We start from the raw sequence: 11,335 nt of genomic DNA on the forward strand, positions 1-11,335 counted from the left end.
CCCTAGTGATAGGATAACGTTTGACAGGTGGCAAAAATTAAACAGATATGTAAAACCGATGCTTGACTAAGTGCCTCTTATTATTTAAGCATTGCAGAAATCAAAAAGATTGCTGAAACTGACATACTAAATAGCTAACAATATGCCATTTGTATGTTGTGGGCAGTCATTCTATGTATTCCTTTCTGCGCATAATACATTCCTTTCAATGTATCTTTACATATGGAAAGGGAAAAAAGTGGCCTATTAAGATATTGAAACCATATCAGAAAAAGTTGCATTTTAGTCTCTAAACAACTCAAGTTAAAGAAGTTCATGAATCAATCATGCCTCTAAATGACTTTTACAGTTGCTTGCACAGACAGTAATGCAAGCATTGAGTAACAGTGAAACTGAAGTCTATAACTTTCAATCACAAAATCAAGATTAAACATTAATTAGTTTCAGCCTTAATTTATGACATGCTAATAATACTGACTCCATTAGTCTAACCTGAAACATAAAACATTTTCCTAACGTTTCATAACTGCTGAAGGCATTTTCAATGCTCACCAATTTTTCCTGTCCAACTTCTAGTTTTAGGCATAGGGGAGGATTACACTCTCCACACCACTGAAATTAGGTATGGTGATGTAACTTGTTTGAATAAGTAAATGTGAGCAGACATGAAATGTTTCATTTCCTGGTGGAATCACCTAAAGGCCAGTGCTTGACTCTATGCTCTCTTTCTTGCTGCTGCAATCATGAAAGTGAGTATGAAGATGAAGGGGCACAGGACTGAAGTATCCTGGATTGCCAAGCATCACTTAGCCTTCCTTAGGTATAATCATGTTTGACAACTTTCCAAATCACTAATAGGCTAGAGCTCATATGGTACTAACCTAGATCCCTAGAGCCTGCTAATTATATGCATAGTTTATTAATAAAACAGTAATCGTAGTTGCTATAAACTACCTCCTCTCAATCCTTCCCTCTGGTTATGCTAAACTATTGCAAAATTACCCGAGTTTCCAAAATTTTAGTTAATTTCTTTCTGTTTGGAAATCCTCCTCCTTCATTCCATTCAACCTTTTTTAATACATGTACTTAGGTATTTTCTCATCTGAAAGACCTTCCTAACTGCACAGATAGAATTAGCCCCTTAGCCCCCAGTAAATTTTGTTAGGTGGGGCCAGAGCCCCATATGATATTTTCAGTTTTTCAGTTATACAGTAACAAGGTTGGGGGGGGGGGTTCGGCAGTGAACTCGAGAGGCTATGTCTTATCCTTTATGTCCTGAAAAGGTTGCCCAGAACTCAGGAGGCTCTTCACAAATATGCGTGGAATGAATGAAGGAGTAAAGAGATCCTTAGACTCCATTCCTCAGGGCAATTGTAAGAGGCAAGTGGGACCTTAAACCGGGAAAGACCTTTTCAATTCAAAAGAATTGGCAGACCATTTTAAATGGAACAGATAGTGAGTTTGTCCCTCTAGGGAGAGAAGACTTATTCTCCATGTGTGGTCACCTACCTGATGGTGTTGGTTTCAAAATCACCAGGTAGAAAGAAGATACATTTAGCTGTATATCTCTTTGAATGATAATTTAGGTTTCAAATTTCTGCTGGAGAATATTAAAAGGGAAAAAGTTTTACATACTTAATAAATACGTATATGCTATATAAAAAGCACACACTGTTTAAAGTGGGCAATGCAAAAATTGTTGGAGACTTAAAATTGGATTTGTCTAAATATTTTTTAAACTAATTGGGACAATGACAAGCTTTTTTAATGTTTAAGTATGTTTTTATTCAAGTATAAGTGCCATTGGAAAGATTTATTTAAACCATACTTCAGAGGTAGTAAATATCTTCCTATGCACTTCACTTTTGCATAATACTGCCTAAAGAAAGTGCTTCTTTTATATCATCCTAGATTGTGTATATGTGTGTGTGTGTGAGCTTTTGCACAGCAAGATCAGAGATGTTGTAAGTTAGTGTTCAACTTTAATGAACCTCTTCAGACTTTGAATTTCATGGAAGCTCTTTAATCTCAGGCAAGCATGTCTTTTTTAAAAAATTTCTTTTAAGGTCTTTATGAGAGTTTATTGATGACAACAGGGAGCCAAAAGTCAGGACTTTATTCTCAAGTCTGAAATATATACAAAAATGGTTTATTATGATTTTATTTTCATATAGGTTTTTTTTTGCTTTCTTTTTCTTTTTTTTATCATTTACAGAGTACTCCTACCTCACTTAAAACATAGAAAGTCTTGTTACGAGTCAGTGTCTTCCATACAAATACTTCATGAGAGAGCTTTATCCTAAAGTACCCAAATCCTTTTTTTTCTCTGGCAGCCAGGAATCCTAGTCAGGTTTTCTACTTAGTCACTACTGTCTTTATCTTTATCATTAGCATATCTGCTTTTCCTGCCTCTCTTGTTCTTATTTATCATCTTATTTTAATGCCTTTCACATTCAGACTGCCCACCAATAGATTCATAGGTGAAAATAAATTCGATAGATATATATGTTTTTGAAATATTGTGGTTTTTTTACTTCAGGCATATCATAAGATAGCTATCTATCACAAGATAGCTATCCTATGAAAAATTCTCATTAATTTTTATTGAACACTTTTTCTCTTTGCATTGAAGACAAAAGCATTTGCAGGAATATGTAAAAAATGATTAAGTTTAAAAATGGTTGCATGTTTGTATGATGTCTAATGTATGTGATTATAATAAAACAGGTTAGTTTTGTCCATTGAAATTACTTCCAGAACAATTGTTAATTACATTTATTTAAAAGCAAATACAGGGGCGTGTGGCTGGTATGGTTGGTGAAGCATGCAACTCTTGATCTCAGGGTTGTGAGTTCAAGCGCCATATTGAGCATAGAGCTTACTTAAAAAAAAAAAAAACAATAGAAGCAGATACAGTAACTAAAGGTTGTATTATTTATATAGTTTTTAATAACCATGGTATTCATAGCCATTTCTTGTGTAAAGAATGTTCATAAAATTTTTAATTTGTGAAATAAATACTCAAATTAAATGGTAATATAATAATTATATTAAGTATTTCATACATGTTTCCTCTTTAAGTATTGTAGATCACAAGTCTGTTCTTGGAGGGTTTGTGGGCTTGGAGGATTTTATATTTTTTATGCAGTTATTTATATACTGTTAAACAGAGGAAGGAAGTCATATTTGGCTATAATATTTCTAAAATATCAGTAAATTCCTATTTTTCCTCAATGAAGTTTGACATTTACTTGTATCAGAGTGTGAAGAAAATAAGAATGGTACTATTTATTTAAAAAAATGTAAATGTACACTTCATGGCCATATGTTTGGAATTATATCTTGTTAAATCATTTATCTTTGGGGGGGTCATTTATAACCAACCACTCTAGAAACTAAAAGTACTGAAATAAATATACTTTCTTGTCAATTTTAATGAGCTTTTAACTTATATTTTATATTTTGAAACTTAGAAGATCATTGTGCTATTTTCTTAGCATAGAATTGCCAAGTAAATTACATATTTATGAATTAATAATCACTGCAGGATCCCTTACCTCTCTTCCAACAGATAAAATTAAACATTTTTTCAATCCTAATTATCAAAAGAAGAAATGCCTGAGTTTAGTATGCTGTGTCTCTTATAATAAATTAAACTGTATTTCTATATTATCACATGCATTTCTAAGTGAAGACTCTTTTTTTTACAATGCACACATTCCAGGATAGAGGTGAGGCCTCTGGAAGCATGCATGGGCATGCAGACATGTGAAATATTTAGTACTACAGGCACACAGGAGGGCAGTTTTCAGTGCCCATCCAAATTCCAAGCTACAGAGTCTGATATAGCAACAAAGTTGCCTAAAATCTATTTTCTTATTGCCTCTTTAAGATGTCCTTTTGTCAAAATGAATTTCTGCTTCTAGGGATTCTACAATTCTATCATTGGTTGGCAGTAATTGTCTTATTCATTGGAAAACAGTGAGCCCTTTTATGTCATTTAAGTATCAGCTCTGTTTAAAAGTAACCTTGTGATTTACAATTTAAACACCATTCTTATATGGATGTTTACGCTCTTTTCTTAAAAAAACAAAAACAGGCTAAGGAACAAAAAGTAAATTTAAATTATATCTATTTGATGTAATACAATTAACTAAATCTTTGTATCTAGCATTTTACTATTGCCTATTGGATTCTAAAGATAGCTGGGAGCTACTTTTCTCTCTTAAGGAGCATGGTAAACTCTTAACTGCTTGTTGGTTTCCACATATCTCAAAATATACAACTTTCACCGAGGCAGTCACTGACTCTGGCTTTCCAGACATAAAACCTCACAAGTCTCAGCATATTTCATTCTGTCAGGACTCTGCATCCAACTTCTTTGCCTTTTCTCTTGGGAAACTGAGAATGTGTGTGGTTAACTAAGTACCACAGCAGTTAAGAGCTCAGTCTCTGGAGCCAGACAGATTTGGGTTCACATCCCTGGCTTGGACACTCACTATCTAGGTAACATTAGGACAGTTGCTATTTCTGCAGAGAATAAGCATTCAGTGAAGGCAAGATAAGCATCCAATAAGGGGTAAGGAAACCCTTTTCTTAAAGAATGGGAGCCAACTGTGTTTTGGTTAAGGCCTGGTCTGTAGAGCAGAAGTCTTCCTGCTCCAAGCTGGGAGCTCCTGGCTTTTTGTGCCTGTGATGACCTTGGTCAAGTCATTCAACTGTTGAATCTTTGATTTCCTTAACTCTATAATGAGTCTGAGTTCTTTTTCTTTCCGTTCATGTTGAGTAATCAAGCTCCTTGCATTAAAAACTATATTGGATGTATGTATACGGACTATTGAACAAAACTTCACATTATAGCACCTTGCAAAGTGCTTTCATTCACTGAGTCTAGTTTGAGTCTTTTGAGTTTGCAGAGATAGACAGTTACATCTCTATTTTACCATTCTGGAAAATGAAGCAAATGACTTCCCTGAGGACGTAATACCAGAGAAGTGGCAAAACTAAGAGCAAAAGTTATTTTTTTCTATTTTATTATTGTTCGTAGCATTACAGTTACTTTGCTGTAAGGATAACACGTTGAGAAAAAAAAACTGGGGTAGTCCACAGAACATTAATATTATTATATAAACATCATGCCGAATATCATTTCTCATCTCTAAATCCTAGCTCTAAGGTACTGGCCACCTAAGCCTGTCTAATCCCAAAAGACCTACTTTAGCTTGGGGAGACTTTGAGGTTGTTAATGTTTCCAGTTTTATCCAAGAAATATGAAGGTCATAAAGGCAAAACAAAAATTTAAAGATGATCAGAAATCCAGATGCATTCTGGAGTGAGCCACCCTTGACCAAACCAAGAACAAAGGTGCTCTAAAATGTGATCGGTTTTTATTAATAATCTGCCGACTAGAGGACCACAGAACCACACAGACATTATATAGAATAGTGTTAAGTTGAATAGGATTTCTCTTATACCTATCAAGGTCCATTCTATGAGGGATTTGCAGCTAAATTAATTACACTGCATATTTCCTCCTACTTACAAGGGGGAAAATTACCTGGATATCAAAGGTAGACAGTCAAGGAAAATAACTCGAAAGTGTGTATTTGGCATATGGATAATATGATATAAAGAACACACTACCAAAAGTCCAGCTAGTGTGTAGAAGTTACACGCTACTAGTGTGTAGAAGTTACACGTCAGGCATGGGTTTTTTTTTTGAACATTAATTATTGGCTACTTTATTTTGCTCTGGTGACTGTGGTAGAAGTGGGAAAATGTGATAGGATAGCAGAAAGGGGTGGAATTATAAATCGATTGTACATATTTAAGTGTGTCAACTTTGAGTCTTTTTTTATATGTGAATGAGGAAAATAATACCTATTTCATTAACAGACTGAGCAGAATGCCTAGTAGGGTAGTCAGGCAGCTTTGATTAAAAAGGTATTTGAAAAAAAAGATACTAGAAGGAGCTGTGCAGATCACTGTTGACTGAAATATTTTCTTCTGGGTTCATAATATTTATCAGACAGGGGCGCCTGGGTGGCTCAGTCGGTTAAGCGTCCGACTTTGCCTCAGGTCATGATCTCGAAGTTTTGAGTTCGAGCCCCACGTCAGGCCCTGACAGCTCAGAGCCTGGAGCCTGCTTCGAATTCTGTGTCTCCCTCTCTCTCTGCCCCTCCCCAGCTCACAATCTCTCTCTCAAAAATAAATAAACATTTAAAAAAAATTTTTTAATTATATAATATTTATCAGACATCACAAGATACCTAGGTAGAAGACAAGACTTGTGTAAGGTGATTTTCCTTGGTGTGTTCTTATATGATTATATATTTACAGGAGCTACTGTACAAATTTCAGGGGCACCTGGGTGGCTCAGTCAGTTAAGTGTCTGATTGTTGGTTTCCACTCAGATCACTATCTCACGGTTCATGAGTTCAAGCCCCATATTAGACTGTCTGTTGTTAGTGTGGAGCCTGCTTTGGATCCTGTCTCCCTCTCTCTCTCTGCCTCTCCCACTTGCGTGTGTGTGCACTCTCTTTCTCTCTCTCTTTCTCAAAAATAATAAACATTTTAGGGGCGCCTGGTTGGCACAGTTAGTTAAGCATTGGAGTCTTGATTTAGGCTCAGGTCACGATATCATGGTTTGTGAGTTTGAACCCCACCTGGGGCTCTGTGCTGATGGCTCAGAGCCTTCTTGGGATTCACTCTCTCACCCTGTCTTTCTGCCCCTTCCCTACTTGTGTGCTCATGCTTGCTGTCTCTCTCTCAAAATAAATAAAAACTTCAAAATAATAAAAAAATAAATAAGCATGAAAAAATTCCTGGGTAGTATATATATTCTAGAACTTTAAAGTTTTCTGTTATAATAAATAAGGTGGATTACTTTGGTCAGCAAGAACAAATATTCTCATACAAAGATCTGGGAATGGACTGAGTAGATACATAGTTATCTTTAGAATAAAAACATGATAATGGAATTAAGATGTTCTTTCTGAGGGTGCAGATGGAATGATATACAAACATTATCAGTTTTAACCTCTGAATTCCCTGACTGCATGGGAACTATTTATGGCAGTCCGTTCCTTTTGTTTGAAATGTTACTAAAACATAGTGTTACATCTAGAAAATGTGAGGCTACTTTCTATATATTTTGATTTGGATTAAGTATTGCCTCATAGCTCCAGGCATGATTCTTATGCATGTTATAAATTTTGCAATCTGCCAATGCTATAGAACAAGCTGAGTTATTGCTAACATTATTTCAATACACAAGAGCTTCCTTCCCATCCTTTCTGAAATATGTCACTTTTTTTTTTGTTTTTTAAATAATGTTAGGGGAAGTTGAGGAATTTAAAAAGTGAGTTGGTAGAACATGCTAATAGTAGCTTTGGAATACAATCCTTCCATTCATGAGTTCTGTGCTTCAACTGACATTGACTGTAGAAGTCTAGCAAAAAAACAATACATTACCTAGTTATTTCAGCATTAGCATCTCTTCAAACTTCAAAGTCAAGGAATTCAGTGAAGCTAGTATTTTACAATTAGAGTTTTATTAGTGATAATTCATAATCCCATATCTGGAGGAAAGTTTGGAAAATTACTTTGTAATTTTTAGTTTCTGCATCAATAAAACGGTGATAAATTAGTATGCTATTTTTTATTAAGATGTTGAGGTTTTTACTTTATTTTTTTTATAAAGATTTCATTTTTAAGTAACCTCCACATCCAGCCTGGGGCTGGGAACTCACACCCCGGAGATGAAGAGTTACAGGCTCTACCGGCTGAGCCAGCCAGGTGTCCCCAGTTAGTATGATATTCTTTGTTCTAAGGTTTGAATTATGAATAAATAAGAAATGATTGTACACTACAAAAAAAGTCTAACTGTAACAGGTAGGAATTATGCAATGTTAAATCTGAGAAAGAACCATCCATTACATTTCTTGGAAAACCAACACTTAGAAAATAGGATTGTCAGGTTTAATAAATAAAAATACAGGATGCCCAGGGGCTGGACTTGTGGCGGGGCAGGCTGGGATCTTCAGCCTGGGTCAACCTTCGCTCCCACAGGTCTGCCAACAGTATTCTGCCCCTGCTGGGCCATGTGCCCCTCACTGCTCCTCGCACTGGGTCAGCTGTCACCAGGCTCCGCGCTGCACCCACCCCACCATCCAGCCTCTGCGGTGCGACAGCACACCCAGGAAGAAAAAGCTTTTGTTGCATTCCTGAATGATGAAATTGAGGAGAAAAAGAAAATAGAGAAGAATTAAGTACCTCCCCAAGATGTCTGGAGGTTGGGAGCTTGAAGTGAATGAGACACCAGCCAAATTAGTGTGGAAAGTTACTGGAGAAAAGATCAGTCACTTTCAACATTAACAATAGCATCCCACCAACATTTGATGGGGAGGAGGAGCCTCCCTAGGGCAGAAGGTTGAACAACAGGAGCCTGAATTGACGTCCGCTCCTAATTTTGCGGTTGAAGTTATAAAGAATGTTGGTAAGAAGGCCCTATTCCCGGACTGTCACTATCCAGAAGATGAGGCTGGGCAAGGAGAAGGAGAATGACATTTTCTCCCTCAGGGAGGTGAGCTTTTAGTCCACGGCAAGTCTGTGTGGAAGGACATGAATTACACATTCAACACTGATTCTCTGGACTGGGCCTTATAGTGACTACCTGATGGATTTCGTGGCAGGCAGAGGTGTGGATAACACTTTTGCCGGTGAGTTGATGGAGCTCAGCACAGCCCTGGAGCACCAGGAATGCATTGCTTTTCTCCAAGATCTCAGAAGAGATCTCAAGAGCCAATAGAGCAGACAAGATGTTGAATACCTTTATTTTATGCCAGGCATTGTCCAGGGAACAAACCTACTGTGAAGCCAGACACACACGTACTTCAAAATGGTTTTCATCTCATTCATTATCATTAAAAATAATCCAACTTAAATCATTTCCATTGCCCTCTTAGTTACTGTTCACTTATTTCTTCCCTACAAATATGGTATTCCTAGATGTTTGTATAACATAAGACAATAAAATTGCTTTATCTCCTCCAAAAAAAAGTGCCCAGTTAAATTTGGATTTCACATAAACAGTGAATATTTTTTGCCGTAAGTATGTCCCATGCAATAGTTATACTAAATAATGATTTGTTGTCTATCTGAAAATCAAATTTAACTGAGCATCCTGTATTTTATCTGACAACCCTCCCGTAAAGGTATCATAATTCTTTTTGAAAGGCTTACAGCTAACTATATGCTGATGGCAGGAGTAAAATCTGAACAATTAAGGAGTTTACACACACTCCTACAAAGGACTGGTATATAGTAGAATGTTTTAGAAAATAAAATAACCGTATTTTATAACTATAATTTCATAAGAAACTGAAAACAATCTAATTGCTTAAAGTGGAAAGCTTTGGAGCACCTGGGTGGCTCAGTCAGTTGAGCATCTGATTCTTGATTTCAGCTCAGGTTGCAGTCCCAGGGTCATGGTCCCAGGGTCATGGGATCGAGCCCCACACTAGGCTGTACGTTGAGTGTGGAGCTACTTCAGACTCTCTCTCTCTCTCTCTCTCTCTCTCTCTCTCTCTCTCTCTCTCTCCCCCCCCCACTCTCCCCCACTTGTACGCTCTCTCTGTCTCTTTCTAAAAATAAAAAAAATAAAATGGAAATCTTTGGATCTATTGACTCTAGTTACCAAGCTCTGAATTACTTTATTCTCTCAGAATTTAAAAAGTGCTTACTTTTACAAATAAGTTTCTTTTTAAATTTTTGCTAAAACATTAGAAGCTCAATCAGTCATCGCTATTAACCAGAGCTGAAAAGCAGCTATTCCTCAAAGCATGTTTTCCAAATACTTCTAGTCAATAATTCAAGTCATTTTTAAGTAAAGTCTTAGCTAAGAAAAAGTAAGAATTAGAATTATTTAGTATCATCTTATAGCCCTATTCTGACCTACACTTAATGTTTTAGATTATCACTTATTTTATAATATATTATCACAAGCTACCTTTATTCATTTTTGTCAGTAACTTAAATCTAAGACTTCAGCACTAACCTGTTGAGTTGCAGAGACACAGACAGAGATGTCACCTAGTTTCCTTAAAACTGAGTCAGGGGCTCTTCAGTTGGCCTTACCTTGTGAGGTCACTGTGGCCCGAAGATCTTAGGTTTCTTCATTTAGCCTTAAGTACATTTCTCCTTTTCACTAAATTCTTAATTTAATCATTTTATATGTTTTCAAAATTATAGATATAAAGTTGGCAATATTCTATTTGTTCAATTCTAAAACTGTAATTATGTCACTTTTTTTCATTCCAGCGGCGTTTGCTTATGTCATCCATCTTTTATTCTTGTTAATCTTGCCAGAAGCATGTCGATTTTATAAGGCTTTAGTAACCAACTTTTGGCTTTGTTGATCTCCACTGCATGTTTATTTCCACATTTTTAAAATGAAATGTGTTGCTCTGTGAAGTGGCCCTGGGTAAAGGTCCAATTGGGGTTAGAAGGCAACTTATCAGGCAGGTTATAGAGATGATACCGTCCTGAGTGAGAAGTTGGACCAATGTTTTAGGCACCCTCTAAATTTAAGAATCTTTGTTTTTGAGAGCTGTGCTATTTAGCAAGAATAGTAGAGGTAGCTAGCTCCAAATGATAACTTCTTTCATAAAAGCATTCCTTTCAAATATGAAGTAAGGAAACATGATAAAACTAAAAGATCTTAAAATTCTATAAAAGAGATTTTATTAAGAATACAAACTACAACACATGATACCTCCCAACAAACCTTAAAGAAAAAAAATCTCTTACCAATGTTGTGATAATAATATGTTTGATATTTTTTATATTTACTTTTAAATGGTAAAGAACTCTATATATTTTAAAGATAATTAATTCTTGTGACATGCTTGTAAGGCAAAGAGAAGGCATATTTAATTCTTATTTTAAACATGAATAAAATGTGACTCAAATTTATTATAGCATTTCCCAAGGACACAAATACTGGATGAGTAGTACTTAAAGTCTGCATATTTTTAGTAAAGAACACAGTACATTAGCTTACCTTAATCCCAGAAACTATTTTTAAATTATTTAAGGAATATAACATTATTTCCAGTTATTTTATTTTATTTTATTTTATTTTATTTTATTTTATTTTATTTTAGAGAGAGTATGAGTGAGTGGGTGGGGGAAGTGGCAGAGAAAGAGAGAGAGAGAAGCTTAAGCGGGCTCCATGCTGCACACAGAGCCCAACACAGGGCTCAGTCTTTGACCCTGGGATCATGACCTGACCTGAAATCAAGAGTCCCACACTCAACCGCCTGAACCACCCAGG

General features: G+C 35.9%; 1 pseudogene; it reads left to right on the forward strand.

Annotated features, from left to right (window-relative positions):
- The first annotated feature begins 6,828 nt into the window (after nucleotides 1-6,828).
- LOC123379164 lies at nucleotides 6,829-11,129 on the forward strand (annotated as a pseudogene).
- The last annotated feature ends 206 nt before the right edge of the window (nucleotides 11,130-11,335 follow it).

The sequence above is a fragment of the Felis catus genome, chromosome C1, assembly GCF_018350175.1.
Source record: "Felis catus isolate Fca126 chromosome C1, F.catus_Fca126_mat1.0, whole genome shotgun sequence".
Taxonomy (NCBI): Eukaryota; Metazoa; Chordata; class Mammalia; order Carnivora; family Felidae; genus Felis; species Felis catus.